The following is an 18,711-nucleotide window of genomic DNA, read 5'->3' as shown; positions in this document are numbered from 1 at the left end:
GTTTGGTGATTTATTTCCTTGAGATTGAATTACAATTAATCAATCATTAAGTTTGTTGCATTTAAATTACACATTTTTCTATTTAGTGTCTCACTCAATTTTGACCTTTGATAGGGTTCCTGTTTATAGGGTTTAATGTTAAACACTACTTCTACATTTGCAGAACCCTGATCCAGGTCGGATTAGTCTCGGTTTGCTACAAATTTGGAAATGGTGTTAGAAACCTATCGATATGAATTACCAATCTGATCACCCCAGTTGACCTAAAGGCATGAAACATTTAGAATTTTTCGAGAAACACTTAAAACGCTGCGCAACAGGAATACATCAGGACATAATGTGATGCCTAAGACTCATTTTACTTGCAGTCATTAGCGGCCGTTAGATTCTATGTTCCTTCTTCCTTTTTTTTTTGTCAGAATACAACAGGATATAATGAGGACTAAATAAAATGTCTTGCATGTAATGGACATTAAAAAAAAAAGGACTGGTCTTGCGATATATTTAGGTTATATTTTTTCAATGAAACAATTGAGCAATTGAATCCAATAAACCGAGCAGGCTGGGCTGACAAGTTTATAACCTTGCTAGGACTTTCTAATATCAGTATGCATTTATAAGATTGTGCTGTTATTATTTCTATTAATATTCCTATAACATTTTTTTTTCTGACTTTTACATGTTATTTGGCAAATTCTCAAGCATCCTCAGATATTTATGTTATCATGGGACTGCCCATGTTTCCCTCTGGCCAATGCCAATTGTCGGCCAAGGGTTTGCCTTAGGACGCAAAGGTGCGTCATGAATCAGGGAGATGGTCTTCGTGACAGCAGACCTAGATATGGGGATAGGTTTTAGTGGGTGGAATATTAGGATAATTGGAGGTTTACAGAGTTGCAGCTACAGTATACTTAAAAGTGCAAATTATGGTACAACTAAACTCAGCAAAAAAAAAAAAACCCTCTCACTGTCAACTGCGATTATATTCAGCAAACTTTACTTGTAAATATTTGAATGAATATAATAATCAACAACTGAGACATAAACTGAACAAGTTCCACATGTGATTAACAGAAATTGAATAATGTGTCAAAGGGGGTGCCAAAATCAAAAGTAACCGTCAGTATCTGGTGTGGCCCCCAGCTGCGTTAAGTACTGCAGTGCATCTCCTCCTCATGGACTGCACCAGATTTGCCAGTTCTTGCTGTGAGATGTTACCCCACTCTTCTACCAAGGCACCTGCAAGTTCCCAGACATTTCTGGGGGGAATGGCCCTTGCCCTCCCCCTCTGATCCAACAGGTCCCAGACGTGCTCAATGGGCTTGAGATCCGGGCTCTTCACTGGCCATGGCAGAACACTGACATTCCTGTCTTGCAGGAAATCACGCACAGAACGGGCAGTATGGCTGGTGGCATTGTCATGCTGGAGGGTCATATCAGGATGAGCCTGCAGGAAGGGTACCACATAAGGGAGGAGGATGTCTTCCCTGTAACGCACAGCATTGAGATTGTCTGCAATGACAACAAGCTCAGTCCGATGATGATGTGACACACAGCCCCAGACCATGACGGACCCTCCACCTCCAAATCGATCCCACTCCAGAGTACAGGCCTTGTGCATTCCTGGTGTAACTTGGGCAATTGTTGTTGCCATCCTGTACCTGTCCCGCTGGTGTGATGTTCCGATGTACTGATCCTGTGCAGGTGTTACACATGGTCTGCCACTGCGAGGACGATAAGCTGTCTTAGGCTTCTCACAGTACGGACATTGCAATTTATTGCCCTGGCCACATCTGCAGTCCTCATGCCTCCTTGCAGTATGCCTAAGGCACATTCATGAAGATGAGCAGAGACCCTGGGTATATTTCTTTTGGTGTTTTTCAGAGTCAGTAGAAAGGCCTCTTTAGTGTCCTAGGTTTTCATAACTGTGACCTTAATTGCCTACCATCTGTAAGCTGTTAGTGTTTTAACGACCGTTCCACAGGTGTATGTTCATTAATTGTTTATGGTTAATTGAGAAACAGTGTTTAAACCCTTTACAATGAAGATCTGTGAAGCTATTTGGATTTTTACTAATTATCTTTGAAAGACAGGATCCTCAAAAAGAGACGTTTCTTTTTTTTGCTGAGTTTATATAGACACTTAATCATCATGATGCCTTTTAATGGTAAGTTTACAAACATTGGTTGTGATAAGTAGAATTTAAACTTGAGAATCATTATGTAAGTGGGGAAATAAGTATAGCAAATTATAATTGTAATGGCTTAGCATATCATAAAAAATGAAAAAATGTATATGGGTAAAAGAGAGAATATAATATCTATTGTTTACAGGAAACTCATTCTACAATAGATGAGGTTGGGTGGAAAAAGGACTGGGTGGGATAAATATATTTGTGTCATGGGCAAAGAAACTCAAAGGGTTGATTATACTAATTAATACAAATGTTGATCCAATTGTGCAAACAGATCTGCAAGGAAATTATTTTAAATATGTTATTGGACCAAAAACAGTTCTGGCTAATTAATCTATATGGGCCAAATAATAATGATCCACACTTTTTTGAAAATATATATAATAATCTATTGAGATCACAAGCAATGAAATAATCTATTATTATGGTGGGAGATTATAATACGGTTTTAAGTATCTCAATGGACCGTAAAGGAAATCACTACAAACTATCACCCTCAAACACTTCAGGACATCACAAAGATCATGGATACATTAGAACTAGTGGATATATTGAGGTTGAAAAACCCTGACCTAGTGAGATATACATGGAGGAGGCTTCATCAAGCTAGTCATCAAGATTACTTCCTAGTCTCATTCTTGCTGGCATCAAATGCGATCGGACCACCATCTACAGTGCCTTGCGAAAGTATTCGGCCCCCTTGAACTTTGCGACCTTTTGCCACATTTCAGGCTTCAAACATAAAGATATAAAACTGTATTTTTTTGTGAAGAATCAACAACAAGTGGGACACAATCATGAAGTGGAACGACATTTATTGGATATTTCAAACCTTTTTAACAAATCAAAAACTGAAAAATTGGGTGTGCAAAATTATTCAGCCCCCTTAAGTTAATACTTTGTAGCGCCACCTTTTGCTGCGATTACAGCTGTAAGTCGCTTGGGGTATGTCTCTATCAGTTTTGCACATCGAGAGACTGAAATTTTTTCCCATTCCTCCTTGCAAAACAGCTTGAGCTCAGTGAGGTTGGATGGAGAGCATTTGTGAACAGCAGTTTTCAGTTCTTTCCACAGATTCTCGATTGGATTCAGGTCTGGACTTAGACTTGGCCATTCTAACACCTGGATATGTTTATTTTTGAACCATTCCATTGTAGATTTTGCTTTATGTTTTGGATCATTGTCTTGTTGGAAGACAAATCTCCGTCCCAGTCTCAGGTCTTTTGCAGACTCCATCAGGTTTTCTTCCAGAATGGTCCTGTATTTGGCTCCATCCATCTTCCCATCAATTTTAACCATCTTCCCTGTCCCTGCTGAAGAAAAGCAGGCCCAAACCATGATGCTGCCACCACCATGTTTGACAGTGGGGATGGTGTGTTCAGGGTGATGAGCTGTGTTGCTTTTACGCCAAACATAACGTTTTGCATTGTTGCCAAAAAGTTCAATTTTGGTTTCATCTGACCAGAGCACCTTCTTCCACATGTTTGGTGTGTCTCCCAGGTGGCTTGTGGCAAACTTTAAACAACACTTTTTATGGATATCTTTAAGAAATGGCTTTCTTCTTGCCACTCTTCCATAAAGGCCAGATTTGTGCAATATACGACTGTTGTTGTCCTATGGACAGAGTCTCCCACCTCAGCTGTAGATCTCTGCAGTTCATCCAGAGTGATCATGGGCCTCTTGGCTGCATCTCTGATCAGTCTTCTCCTTGTATGAGCTGAAAGTTTAGAGGGACGGCCAGGTCTTGGTAGATTTGCAGTGGTCTGATACTCCTTCCATTTCAATATTATCGCTTGCACAGTGCTCCTTGGGATGTTTAAAGCTTGGGAAATCTTTTTGTATCCAAATCCGGCTTTAAACTTCTTCACAACAGTATCTCGGACCTGCCTGGTGCGTTCCTTGTTCTTCATGATGTTCTCTGCGCTTTTAACGGACCTCTGAGACTATCACAGTGCAGGTGCATTTATACGGAGACTTGATTACACACAGTTGGATTGTATTTATCATCATTAGTCATTTAGGTCAACATTGGATCATTCAGAGATCCTCATTGAACTTCTGGAGAGAGTTTGCTGCACTGAAAGTAAAGGGGCTGAATAATTTTGCACGCCCAATTTTTCAGTTTTTGATTTGTTAAAAAAGTTTGAAATATCCAATAAATGTCGTTCCACTTCATGATTGTGTCCCACTTGTTGTTGATTCTTCACAAAAAAAAATACAGTTTTATATCTTTATGTTTGAAGCCTGAAATGTGGCAAAAGGTCGCAAAGTTCAAGGGGGCCGAATACTTTCGCAAGGCACTGTACTTTGTACCCGTTTCTTCCAGCATCTTCACAAGGTCCTTTGTTGTTGTTCTGGGATTGATTTTCAGTTTTCGCACCAAAGTACATTCATCTCTAGGAGACAGAATGCGTCTCCTTCCTGAGCAGTATGACGGCTGCGTGGTCCCATGGTGTTTATACTTGCGTACTATTGTTGGTACAGATGAACGTGGTACCATCAGGCATTTGGAAATTGCTCCCAAGGATGAATCAGACTTGTGGAGGTCTACAATTTTTTTCTGATTTCTTTTGATTTTCCCATGATGTCAAGCAAAGAGGCACTGAGGTTGAAGGTAGGCCTTGAAATACATCCACAGGTACATGTCCAATTGACTCAAATTATGTCAATTAGCCTATCAGAAGCTTCTAAAGCCATGACATAATTTTCTGGAATTTTCCAAGCTGTTTAAAGGCACAGTCAACTTGGTGTATGTAATCATCTGACCCACTGGAATTGTGATACTGTGAGTTGTAAGTGAAATAATCTTTCTGTAAACAATTGTTGGAAAAATTACTTGTGGTCATGCACAAAGTAGATGTCCTAACCTACTTGCCAAAACTGTAGTTTGTTAACAAGAAATTTGTGGAGTGGTTGAAAAACGAGTTTCAATGACTCCAACCTGTGTATATAAACTTCCAACTTCAGCTGTGTGTCACATATGCAGTTATTGAAAATGGGAATAACTACTTAATCCAAATTTACAACCAACTGATTGCAGCACTACCAAAAAAATGGAAGAGGGAAGTGGAAAATGGAGAAGGTAGGGAACTTGTTCTCCTGCCATATATTAAAGATACAAATTGGCTGAAAGGAACTGGCATAAATAGAAAAATATACCAGTTTCATCTGAGGACAAATATGTTGACAGCTGAGCAATGCATGTTGTAAAATAAATGGGAGGAGCTTTTCAATGTAGCAATTCCAACCCAATTCCAATACCAACACATGGTTTATGGACTGGTACAAAAAACTACACTTGATTCAACACTTTGAGTTTTTCAATTTAAATGATTATATAACATTCTTGCCACCAACAGAATACTATATATGGGGCATACAACAACCTTAGCTCTACAGATTTTGTTGCGATGAGACAGAATCAATAGATAATTTATTCTGGTATTGCCCCTTTGTAGCTTGTTTCTGGTCACAGGGTCAGGAATGCTTTAAAAAAAATCACAACATGCTATTAAAATTAACCTTACAAATAGCAGTGTTGGGCAATTTGGAAAGCCATAGTCAGTCAATAAATAAAATAATAATAATCTTTAGCTCACCATCTGTGGATACTATATGATTAGAAACTCCACTCGCTGGAAGAAGAAGGATGAGTACAACCCCAAGAGCACCATCACAACCGTGAAGCATGGAGGTGGAAACATCATTCTTTGGGGATGCTTTTCTGCAAAGGGGACAGGACGACTGCACCGTATTGAGGGGAGGATGGATGGGGCCATGTATTGTGAGATCTTGGCCAACAACCTCCTTCCCTCAGTAAGAGCATTGAAGATGGGTCGTGGCTGGGTCTTCCAGCATGACAATGACCCGAAACACACAGCCAGGGCAACTAAGGAGTGGCTCCGCAAGAAGTATCTCAAGGTCCTGGAGTGGCCTAGCCAGTCTCCAAACCTGAACCCAATAGAAAATCTTTGGAGGGAGCTGAAAGTCCGTATTGCCCAGCGACAGCCACGAAACCTGAAGGATCTGGAGAAGGTCTGTATGGAGGAGTGGGCCAAAATCCCTGCTGCAGTGTGTGCAAACCTGGTCAAGAACTACAGGAAACGTATGATCTCTGTAATTGCAAACAAAGGTTTCTGTACCAAATATTAAGTTCTGCTCTTTTGATGTATCAAATATTTATGTCATGCAATAAAATGCTAATGAATTACTTAAAAATCATACAATATGATTTTCTGGATTTTTGTTTTAGATTCCGCCTCTCACAGTTGAAGTGTACCTATGATAAAAAATTACAGACCTCTACATGCTTTGTAAGTAGGAAAACCTGCAAAATCAGCAGTGTATCAAATACTTGTTCCCCCCACTGTATATGCAGCAAAAAAGCTGTAAAAAAAATAAGATGTTTGTCCTATGAAGGGGGGTGGGGGGGAGGGGTTAAATATAAATATATATATATATATATATATATAAGTAAAAATAAAACGCTGCTCTTCTGGCACCGAATGACCGATTAGAACGAAACTTGATATGTGTTATCTATGGACAATATGGGCAATATTTTCCAGAATAGTACCTAAAACCATAAACATTCACATGGGTGTGGCCTAAATGCATATAAATCAGTCAAGGATATTCGTAGCACAATTTGGTACACGTTGCAAACACTGTCAAGAATCGACATATGCAAGAACATTCATGTCAACCACACAGTGGTGCTATAATGTTTACTGTTGGCTTTTTTTGTATCATGGTCAATGATACACTGAGCAGTCATATGAGACAGAATTTACTAAACTGTCACTCTTTCTCGCAAGACTGATTGGAGAGGTTGTGTGGAGGGCTCTGTCCTTTATCTTTAGCTTATTTCTTGTTTCTATTTTCACGGTGGAGGGCTAAAACATTGTTATTGTCCCCCACAATGAAATCGGAGGGGGACTATGGATCTGTCTCAGTCCATTCGTATGATAATCACACAATATATCTCAGCCAACACTGGCCTGATTTGGGGTGAATGATGCCATAAAGATCTGGCATTTACAAAATTACACCGATAGGCCCAAGGGGAGTCTATAGTGATCAACTAAAATTCCAAAAATTGAACAAGTACAGTATATCCCCTGTCCTGTTTGAGTTTGAATTGTTGTCACTAATTGGCCCTCTGGGGGACAACTGTTGCCTTGTTCTCATTTTTAAAAAGGTGAAAGATAGTAATCTTTCATAAATAATTTGAATATGTTTTTGTGTATGTTTTGTTGCACTATACTAATAAACTCTCAAATGACAGGTTTCATCAAAGAAGCCATATGTTTCCATCCTTGAAAGTCATTGAAGTATCATACATCGTCCCAGAATACACTGAGAGCCCAGAGTATCATGGCTGAAAATGGGACAGGCATATTAATAGAACAACTCAAGTCCTCCATTGCCTGGTCTTGGACATACTTCTGACAACCTGGTTCTCTGTTATGGTTATTTTTGGTTTACATTTTACGAGTGCCATTCAGATACAGCGACAACCTGACCACAGGTGAGAGTCTCTTATGTCAACATCCTTTTTTAACGACTTCAAAGTTGTAGGTGGGCAACTTGCTTGCTAAGAAAGTTCATCGGGACTAGCTCGAGCTAATGCGTGTTTGCTAACAGACACGTATACAGTCTCGCGCTCTAGCCAGACATAAATCTTGTTCTTCCTTCGCTTGTTTTGCTAGCATAGCCTAGCTAGTTTTAGCTAGTACGAAAATGCAACCGATGCCTGTTATTGCTGGCTTTCACCTAACTCATTTCTCGGTAAGACAATTCAACACCTTCGCATTTTGTGTATAGTGTTTGTGGACACTGTAACCACACTTTTTCAAAGTTTCTATATTTGCTAACTTTGCTAGCTGCAGTAAGGGGTCCGCAACCCCTTAGCTATCTAGCCAAGTCATGTTCCAAGTGCACTTAGATTACTTTAGCTAACCGTACAGATTACAAGCATGCCGCCAGATTGTGCGCTAATGTCGCAGTACAATTCACTTTTGTTTTATCTTTCTTTACCCAGCTAGCAAATCTACTAGTTAGCTAACGTACATGACTAGACAGTAAGGAATGTCTCATCTATGAAACCGTGTTTGTAGTAATAATCCATTTTAATATATTTATATTTTTTAAGTCGGTCTCGGATAGGGGTATAAAATAGATATGTGAGATGTCTGATGTGGGTAGCTAACTATACCGAACAAAAATATAAACGATTTTACTGAGTTAGTTCAATAAAGGAAATCAGTCAATTGAAATAAATTAGGCCCATATTTATGGATTTCGCGACTGGGCAGAGGCGCAGCCATGGGTGGGCCTGGAAGGGCATAGGCCCACCCACTTGAGTCCGGTCCACCCACTGGGGATCTATGCCCAGCCAATCAGAATTTGTTTTTCCCCACAACAAGGCTTTATTACAGACAGAAATACTCCTCGGCACCCACCTCCCGCCATACAATCCTTCAGTTGAAGATGCTGTATGTGGAGGTCCTGTATGTGGAGGTCCTGTATGTGGAGGTCCTGTATGTGGAGGTCCTGTATGTGGAGGTCCTGTATGTGGAGGTCCTGTATGTGGAGGTCCTGTATGTGGAGGTCCTGTATGTGGAGGTCCTGTATGTGGAGGTCCTGTATGTGGAGGTCCTGTATGTGGAGGTCCTGTATGTGGGAGGTCCTGTATGTGGAGGTCCTGTATGTGGAGGTCCTGTGCTGGCGTGGTTACATGTGGTCTGTGGTTGTAAGTCCGATTGGATGTACTGCCAAATTCTCTAAAATTATGTTTAAAAAATTACATTAAATTATCTGGCAACACCTCTGTTGAACATTCCTGCAGTCATCATGCCAATTACGTGCTCCCTCAACTTAAGAAGTCTGTGGCATTGTGTTGTGTGACACAACTGCACATTTTAGAGTGGCCTTTTATTGTCCCCAGTACAAAGTGCACGTGTGTAATCATCATGCTGTTTTATCAGCTTCTTGATATGCCACACCTGTCAGGTGGATGGATTATTGTGGCAAAGGAGAAATTCTCACTAATAGGGATGTAAGCAAATTTGTGCACAACATTTGAGAGAAATAAGCTTTTTGTGTGTATGGAAAATTTCTGGGATCTTTAATTTCAGCTCATGAAAAATGGGACCAACACTTTACATGTTGGGTTTTTATATTTTTGTTCAGTATGTAAAATAGCTATATGATTATGAAATACTTAGTGTTTACTTCTGTAACCATTTTATCAAACACATGGCATGTGTTTTCTGGTTGCCATTTATGATTTCAGGAGAGGCTCAACAAGCACTTGGGGGGTCAGAATAAGTCATTGTTGGCTTGTCAGTCAGTCATATATGATTTTCATAAAAAATGTTATGTCAAAGTTGGCATTTGATTAGGTGGTTCCTTGTGAACAGCATCTAGTCTCTGTCCTCTGTGACAGAGTAGTGGTGAGGAGCAGATGAAAGAATGTGCTCTTTCAGTGGGCCAGCTGGCTGGCTGAGGAGTGTAGGGCCAGGCAACGTTTAGATACACAGACTAGCTGAGGGACATATTTGGTATAAAATCACCAGTTCAGTGTGCACTATAGTGTGTTTTCTTGTCTCTGTTTTTTTTTTTTTACTGTCATTGGTGTTTGTGTATGTTTGCCGGCGAGCAAACGTGTGTGTCGTGGGGGGTTGAGGTAGGGGCAGGGTGGTAAGAACTGGAATGGGCCTGGGGAAGCAGACCAGGCATGCATGTTGAAATGCAAAGTCACTGTACTTGACTTAGGTGCTGGGTTCACTGTGGCATGAATGCTCAGCCTCACCCACAACCCCATTTTTGCTTATGACATCACAATGTCTTAATGCTGCAATATGTAACTTTTTGGGCGACCTGACCAAATTAACATAGAAATATGAGTTATAGATCTTTCATTGAAAGCAAGTCCAAGAAGCAGTAGATCTGTTCTGTGTGTGCTATTTCTATGCGTTCCGTTATTTTTCATTTTTGCATCTTTTACTTTTGGTTTTGTACACCACTACCGCTTAAACTATATTTATGGTTATGGAAACTATTTCAGAGGTTTAGATGGTACAATGATTCTCTACACAATGACTTCTTGTTTTGTCCCATAAACTTGAAATTAGGCGATATATTTTAAATTTAGCAACCAGGAAATGCGATTTCTGCATAAAGTATTGCACCTTTAAAGTAACTGCACAGTGAAAATCTTACTTTTAAAAGTTCATACTCTGTTAAAGGAAAGGTTCACCCATTTTGAATGTTATATTGTTTTTTATGCATTTCATGTTTAAGTGTTTCTGAGTTGTTGGCATTCGAGCAGGCAGAAATCTGTCCGGTATGATGTAGCACTGTGATAAAGTCGCTCATACTACACTGGTAGTTAATAGATATTTTTTGCAATCTACTTTGTATTCCTATTAATTCATTATTATTGTGTTATTTTTTTAAACTGCATTGTTGGTTAGAGGCTCGTAAGTAAGCATTTCACGTAAGTAAGCATTCAAGGTCTACCTATAAAATTAGATTTGATCATACAAGTCAGATTTCAATCCTGGCCAATGTCATAACTCGGGAAGATGTCTTCTCTTGAATGAGCCATTGAGTATATTTTTGCGATATTCCTATCTCTAGAAATGTGCAATTTAACAGAGGTTCTAGCAATTTCTTTTCATATTTTTCTGCCTATTTCGACCAGGGTGCATTACATGGTGCTGTTGCCAGAGATATTATAGAAAGGAGATAGGAATCCGATGAATAAAGGAACGTAAAATGCCCCGCCCAGCAGACTGTCGACCATTGCGTTCACGTTGTCACGCTGCGTCTTTCGGTTGCTAAGTTAGTCGTCACGCAATCCTTTCTCAAAGGTGATTCTACAAAGTATCGACTTAGGTGTGAATACTTTGTAAATTATATTTCATTTTCAGTAAAAAAAAATTAAATGTCAAAAAACATGTTTGCACTTGATCATTATGTGGTATTGTGTGTTCAAAAGTTTTGGGATCACTTAGAAATGTCCTTGTTTTCCATGAAAACTATACTAATAAACTCAAATGAAATGAGTTGCAAAATGAATAGGAAATATAGTCAAGATGTTGACAAGGTTATACATTTGAATTTCCTCCATTTGCAGTAATTATAGCCTTGCAGACCTTCCCATTCTAGTTGTCAATTTGTTGAGGTAATCTGAAGAGATTTCACCCCATGCTTCCTGAAGCACTCCTACAAGTTGGATTGGCTTGATTGGCACTTCTTACGTACCATGTGGTCAAGCTGCTCCCACAACAGCTCAATAGTGTTTAGATCCAGTGACTGTGCTGGCCACTCCATTATAGACAGAATACCAGCTGACTGCTTCTTCCCTAAATAGTTCTTGCATAGTTTGGAGCTGTGCTTTGGGTCATTGTCCTCATGTAGGAGGAAATTGGCTCCAATTAAGCACTGTCCACAGGGTATGGCATGGTGTTGCAAAATGGAGTGATAGCCTTCCTTCTTCAAGATCCCTTTTACCCTGCACAAATCTCCCACTTTACCACCACAAAAGCACCCCCAGACCATCATCCGCCATGATGGTGTCAAGCACACCTCCAGCAGCTCTTCATTTTTTTCTGCGTTTCAAGATTGTTCTTCTTTGTGATCCGAACACCTCAAACTTAGATTTGCTGTCTATAATACTTTTTCCAATCTTCCTTTGTCCAGTGTCTGTGTTCTTTTGCCCATCTTAATCTTTTTTTATTATTGGCCAGTCTGAAATATGGCTTTTTTTTCCCTGGAGTCAGTTGCCTCTTGACTGTTGACGATGAGACTGGTCTTTTGCGTGTACTATTTAATGGAGCTGCCAGTTGAGGACTTGTGAGGCATCTGTTTCTCAAACTAGACAATCTAATGTACTTGTCCTCTTTCTCATTTGTACTCTGGGGTTTGCGCTGTTCTGTGACAGGAGTAGTACACATCGTTGTACGAGATCTTTCTCAAAGAAAGTTCTTTGTTTCTGGCCATTTTGAGCCTGTAATCAAACTCACAAATGCAGATGCCCCAAATACTCAACTAGTCTGAAGAAGGCCCGTTTTTTTTATTGCAGTTTTCAGCTGTGTTAACATAATTGCAAATGGGTTTCTAATGATCAATTAGCCTTTTAAAATGATAAACTTGGATTAGCTAACACAACGGGGCGGCAGCGTAGCCTAGTGGTTAGAGCGTTGGACTAATAACCGGAAGGTTGCGAGTTCAAACCCCGAGCTGACAAGGTACAAATCTGTCGTTCTGCCCCTGAACAGACAGTTAACCCACTGTTCCCAGGCCGTCATTGAAAATAAGAATATGTTCGTAATTGACTTGCCTGGTTAAATAAAGGTTAAAAAAAAAAAAAAAAAAAAAAAACGCGCCATTGAAACATAGGAATGATGGTTGCTGATAATGGGCCTCTGTATGCCTACGTAGATATTCCATTAAATAACTACTGTTTCTAGCTACCATAACATTAACAATGTCTACACTGTATTGCTGATCATTTTAATGGACAAAAAAGTGATTTTCTTTCACGAACAAGGATATTTCTAAGTGACCCTGAACTTTTGAACGGTCATGTATATTTAATTCATTTTTATATCAAGCTGTAACATAACAGAATGTGGAATTAATCTTTCTGAAGGCACTGTACATGAAAACAAATCAATGTTTCTACTGATCTGCGTGCCAGTTATGGTTTTCACGTTAATTTATAATAACGTCTTCCTATCTCAAAAACATTGTCATTTGGTTCATCACAATTCTGTCCACATCTGAATGAACAGGAAACAAACCTAGAAGTTACTTTTTTTTATTGCCATTGCCTACTATCAAAAAATAGCCTACATAAAGCCAACAAATAAAAAAATTGCAGCCTGCAAGTAGAAAATAAATATCCTATAAATCACATTGGCTAAACATGTCCCGTCAGCAATGAACTTGAAACGTTGTGCTACTGTACTACTATTAACTTCGGTCAAGCCCAAAGCTTGCACTAGCAAACTTATTCTGGGCTCTGAGCTTCCGTGCCAGTGAGCGCTGGACAGACACCGCTGTAGGCTATTTGCGCAAGGGTGGCAGGTGCTGAGCACTGGCACCTCACATTTTCTACTGCTTGAGCTCCTGTTCCTCTTATAGAATATTAGCTCAAAAATATTGTGTAGCTCCTGCACCTACATTTGAACAGTATCAGCACACAAAATTGAGTACCAGAACTGATTTCAGTCCAAGTCAAGCACTGATAAGAATGAATCAGGTAGGCCTATTTTATGACGTTTCCACTGGATCTGAGCATGACATTTTTCCCTTTCACGCTGAGTGGTTTTAGAAAGGGAGAGAGCTGGAAAGCTTTTTCAAATACATTGAGGAACTATTGTAATTCTCAGTGGATATAAAAACAGACATTTATATTCCTACATTTACGTGCAGGCCAGATATCCTATAGGCCTAACTCAACATTGACACGAGCGCTCCAAACACAAGACTGACTAAATTTGACAACAAGTAAATGGAATAAAATAAACCAAAACTTGTTTCTCACAAGTGTAGCATAGGTTGTTCACTCTGCAAACAATGTGTCCACTATGACAATGATAACGGGAAGACTGGAATAATAATATTGAAAGTATTAACATAAACTACCGTAACCAAAGAAACATGTAGATTAGGAATAAATGGGGAATGTACTTCTGGTGATATACAGTGCCTTCGGAAAGTATTCAGAACCATTTAATTTTTTCGCATTTTGTTTGGGTTACAGCCTTATTCTAAAATGTATTAAATATACACAATACCCCATAATGACAAAGCAAAAACAGGTTTTTGGATTTTCTGCTCATTTATTAAAAATAAATGTATCATATTTACACAAGTATTCAGACCCTTTACTCAGTACTTTGTTGGAGCACCTTTGGCAGCGATTACAGCTTTGAGGCTTGGGAATGACGCTACAAGCTTGGCTCACCTGTATTTGGGAGTTCCTCCCATTCTTCTCTGCAGATCCTCTCAAACTTAGTCAGGTTGGTCGTGGAGCGTCGCTGCATAGCTATTTTCAGGTCTCTAGAGATGTTTGATCGGGTTTAAGTCGGGGCTCTGGCTGGGTCACTCAAAGACATCACTCCTGCGTTGTCTTGGCTGTGTGCTTAGGGTCGTTGTCCTGTTGGAAGGTGAAACTTCACCCCCAGTCTGAGTTCTGGAGCAGGTTTTCATCAAGGATCTCTCTGTACTTTGCTCCGTTCATCTTTCCTCGATCCTGACTACTGTCTCAGTCCCTGTCACTGAAAAACACCCCCACAGCATAATGGTTCCCTTACCATGCTTCACCGTATGGCTGGTGCCAGGTTTCTTCCAGACGTGACGCTTGGCATTCAGGCCAAAGAGTTCAATCGTGGTTTCATCAGACCAGAGAATCTTGTTTCTCATGGTCTGAGATTCTTTAGGTGCCTTTTGGCAAACTCCAAGTGGGCTTTCATGTACCTTTTACTAAGGAGTGGCTTCCTTCTGGCCACTCTACCATAAAGGCCTGATTGATGGAGTACTGCAGAGATGGTTGCCCTTCTGGAAAGTTCTCCCATCTCCACAGAGGAACTTTAGAGCTCTGTCTGTGACCATCAGGTTCTTGGTCACCTCACCTCCCCCAGTTGCTCAGTTTGGCTGGGCGGCCAGGTCTAGGAAGAGTCTTGGTGGTTCCAAACTTCTTCCATTCAAGAATTATGGAGGCCACTGTGTTCTTGGGGACCTTAAATGCTGCACACATGTTTTGGTACCCTTCCCCAGATCAGGTCTCTGAGCTCTACGGACAATTCCTTCAAACTCATGGCTTGGTTTATGCTCTGACTTACACTGTCAAGTGTGGGACCTTTTATAAATCATGTACAATCAATTGAATATATACCACAGGTGGATGCCATTGAAGTTGTCAAAACATCTCAAGGGTGATCAATGGAAACAGGATGCACCTGAGCTCAATTTCAAGTCTCATAGCAAAGGATCTAAAGAAGGTATTTACATTTTTTTTAAATACATTTGTTAAAATGTATAAACCTGTTTTCACTATTAAAAAAATAAAATTACATAAAAAATATGTGGCCAATTTAATCAGTATCAGCTTTTTTTGGTCCTCCAATAATCGATATCGGCGTTGAAAAATCATACATCGGTCAACCTCTAGTCAAGATAGTCACAATGGTGCAGATCTAGAACCTTTTGAGGATCTGAGGGACCATGCCAAATCTTTTCAGCCTCCTGAGGGGGAAGAGGCATTGTCGTGCCGTCTTCACGACTGTTGGTGTGTGTGGACCATGTTAATTACTTATTGATGTGGACACCGAGGAACTTGAAGCTCTTGACCCACTCCACTACAGCCCTGTTGATGTGGATGGAGGCATGCTCAGCCCTCCATTTCCTGAAGTCCACGATCAGCTCCTTTGTCTTGCTGACGTTGAGGGAGAGGTCTAAATGTCGTCGGTGATGGTCAGGCTTACCACGTCATCAGGAAACTTAATGATGGTGTTGGAGTCGTTTGCGGCCACGCAGTCGTGGGTGGAGAGGAAATACAGGAGGGAACTCAGCACGCACCCCTGAGGGGCCTGCGTGTTGATCGTCAGCATGGCGGATGTGGTGTTGCCTACCCTCACCACCTAGGGGCGGCCCGTCGAGGTCCAGGATCCAGTTGCAGACGGAGGTGTTCAGTCCCCGGGTCCTGAGTTTAGTGATGAGCTTTGAGGGCACTATGGGGTTGAAAGCTGAGCTTTAATCAATTAAAAGCATTCTCACACAGGTTTTCCTGTTGTCCAGGTGGGAGAGGGCATTGTGGAGTCCATTTGAGATTGCCTCATCTGTGGATTATTGGGGCAGTATTGCAATTGGAGTTGGTCCATGGTGTCTGGGATGATATTGTTGTGAGCCATGACCAGTCTTTCAAAGCATTTCATGGCTACAGATGGAGGTGCTACGGGGCATTATTCATTTAGACAGGTTACCTTGGTGTTGTTGGGCACAGGAACTATGGGGGTCTGCTTGAACCATGTAGGTATTACAGACTGGGTCAGGGAGAGGTTGAAAATGTCAGTGAAGACACTAGTCAGCTGGTCAGTGCGTGCTCTGAGTACGCATCCTGGTAATCCTTCTGGCCCTGTGGCTTTGTGCATGTTAATCTGTTTAAAAGTCTCTTACTGATTCTCTTACATCGGAGAGCGAGATCAGTCGTCTGGAACAGTTGGTGCTCTCATGCATGGTTCAGTGTTGCTTGTCTCGAAGTGAGCTTAGAAGGCGTTTTTGCTCATCTGGTAGGCTCGCGTCACTGCTGGGTTTCCCTTTGTAATCTGTAATCCGTGATAGTTTGCTAGCTCTGCCACATCCGATAATCGTCAGCACTGGCGTTGTTGGATTAAATCTTTAGTTCTGTATTGACGGTTTTCCTGGTCATGCCGTTGACTGATGTAGTAAACTCCTTAATGTTATAGGATGAATCCCGAAACACATTCCAATCTGTGCTAGCAAAACAGTTCTGTAATTTAGCGTCCACTTCCGTATTGAGCGCGTCTGTGGTACTTCCTGTTTGAGGTGTTGCTTATAAGCAGGAATCAGGAAGATGGTGTTATGGTCAGATTTGCGAAAGGGAGGGCAAGGGATATGCTTGTATGCATTTCTGTGTGTGGAGTAAATGTCATCGATTTTTGTCACCTCTAGTTGTATAGTTAACATGCTGGTAAAAATGAGGTAAAATGGATTTCGGCATTAAAATCAGTGGTCATGAGATTGCGCCACCTCAATGTGCTTTTTCTTATTAGTTTATGACCCTATATTGCTAGTTTAGTGCTTGTGGTAGTATATAGACTGTTGTGAAAAATATAGATCTTGGTAAATAGAATTATCTGTAGGTATTCTGAGGCGTTCTAATTCAGACGAGCCAAATCTTGAGACTTCCTTAACATTAGAGGTTGCATCAGCTGTTTTTACAAAGAGACACACTCCTCCTATTTTTGTCTTACCAGAGGCTGCGGTTCGATCTCGACGATGCATGGATAAACAAGCTAGATGTATAATTGTCTTTCTTCAGCCACGACACTGATAAACCTAGAATATTGCAGTTCTTCAGGTCCCGTTGATAGAGGATAGTGTGAGCTCGTCCAGTTTGTTATCTCTCTAGTGATTGTACATTCACCAATAGAACGGAGGGTAGAGGTGGTTTATTTGTTTGCCAACGTAGTCTCGTCAGCATGCCGTCTCGTTTATCTATTGCGCCATCACTTCCTCTCCTCTTCGCAGGAGAGTGCTGTTCTTGTCCAGTGCTGCCGACTCGTTGAAGTAGAAATTATCATGCAAATCAAGTTTGGTAATCGCTATTCTGATGTCCAGATGCTGTTTTATGGCTACGACATGTACAAAAAAAGTTAAGATCACCGTAGTTTAACACACAAAATAGCAGAATTGGTCAGGAGCCTGTAAAGTGGCTGCTATCCACTGCAACGCCATCTAAAAAACAACCATGGTTTGCCAGTTATGTGATAAGATATTATCAAACAATAAATGTGAAGAATTTATCGACACTGTGCGTTAGCTAGTCAGCCAGTTTTAGAGGAATGATTCCGTAATTTTTAAAAATTAAATAATATAATAGCAACCAAAATATGAGTCATTTTATGGTCTGTTTACATATATTATAGAGGCTATTTATAGCGAACATTTGTATACATCCATAAACTGTATAAACTATAATTATGTGACTATTTTAGGTTGACTAATTCAATTACACAATTTCAGATACATCACATGCCTTTTATTTTCCTGCATAATTAAAAGCAGGAAATGAATCACCTATGCCTATACTTCCAATTAGATAGATTTTGGATTTCTCCCTGACCAAGATGGCTGCCATTTTCACCGCATTCTGGAACTTTATAGGGTTTGTGACATAGCCTCTCTAGTAAATTTAATAGGATTTCTATAGTATGTTCCTTGATATCATTTATGGCAGGGGTAGGCAACTAGATTCAGCCGTGGGTATGTTCCTCAAATCATGTTATCTAGGCAACTAGATAACATTATTAAAAAAAAGATTTGCCTAAAAACTTTGGGGCCGCTTGTTGCCAATCCCTGATCTATGGTATTACTATGACATTTGTTACGGCTTTCTTCCGTCGAAGGAGAGTCGGACCAAAATGCAGCGTGGTTAAATCGAGACATCTTTAATGACGATAAATACGAACAATACAAAAACAACAAACGGAAATGTGAAAACCTATACAGCCTTTCTGGTGACAACTAACACAGAGACATGAACAATCACCCACAAACACACAGTGAAACCCGGGCTACCTAAATATGGTTCTCAATCAGAGACAACGATAATCACCTGACGCTGATTGAGAACCGCCTCAGGCAGCCATAGACTTTCCTAGACAACCCTACTCAGCCACAATCCCAAATACCTACTAAAACCCCAATACAAAAACACACCACAACATAAACCCATGTCACACCCTGGCCTGACCAAA

The 18,711-nt window shown here is 40.5% G+C and overlaps 1 protein-coding gene across 4 annotated transcripts in view; it reads left to right on the top strand.

The window, feature by feature from the left end:
- The first annotated feature begins 7,539 nt into the window (after positions 1–7,539).
- LOC112252646 (suppressor of tumorigenicity 7 protein homolog) overlaps positions 7,540–18,711 on the top strand; it is a 79,631-nt gene continuing 68,459 nt past the window's right edge. For 2 of the 4 annotated variants that reach the window (XM_042323333.1, XM_042323331.1), the window contains exon 1: positions 7,540–7,724. The gene's annotated coding sequence lies outside the window, so the exon portion shown is untranslated. Of the gene's footprint in view, positions 7,725–7,815; positions 7,985–18,711 lie in introns of those variants that run through there. The other 2 variants (XM_042323334.1, XM_042323332.1) reach the window with 1 other exon arrangement.

Source organism: Oncorhynchus tshawytscha, linkage group LG06 (assembly GCF_018296145.1).
Source record: "Oncorhynchus tshawytscha isolate Ot180627B linkage group LG06, Otsh_v2.0, whole genome shotgun sequence".
NCBI classification, from domain to species: Eukaryota; Metazoa; Chordata; class Actinopteri; order Salmoniformes; family Salmonidae; genus Oncorhynchus; species Oncorhynchus tshawytscha.
Note: the sequence above shows the minus strand (reverse complement) of the source record. Positions and strands in the feature narration are given on the sequence as shown.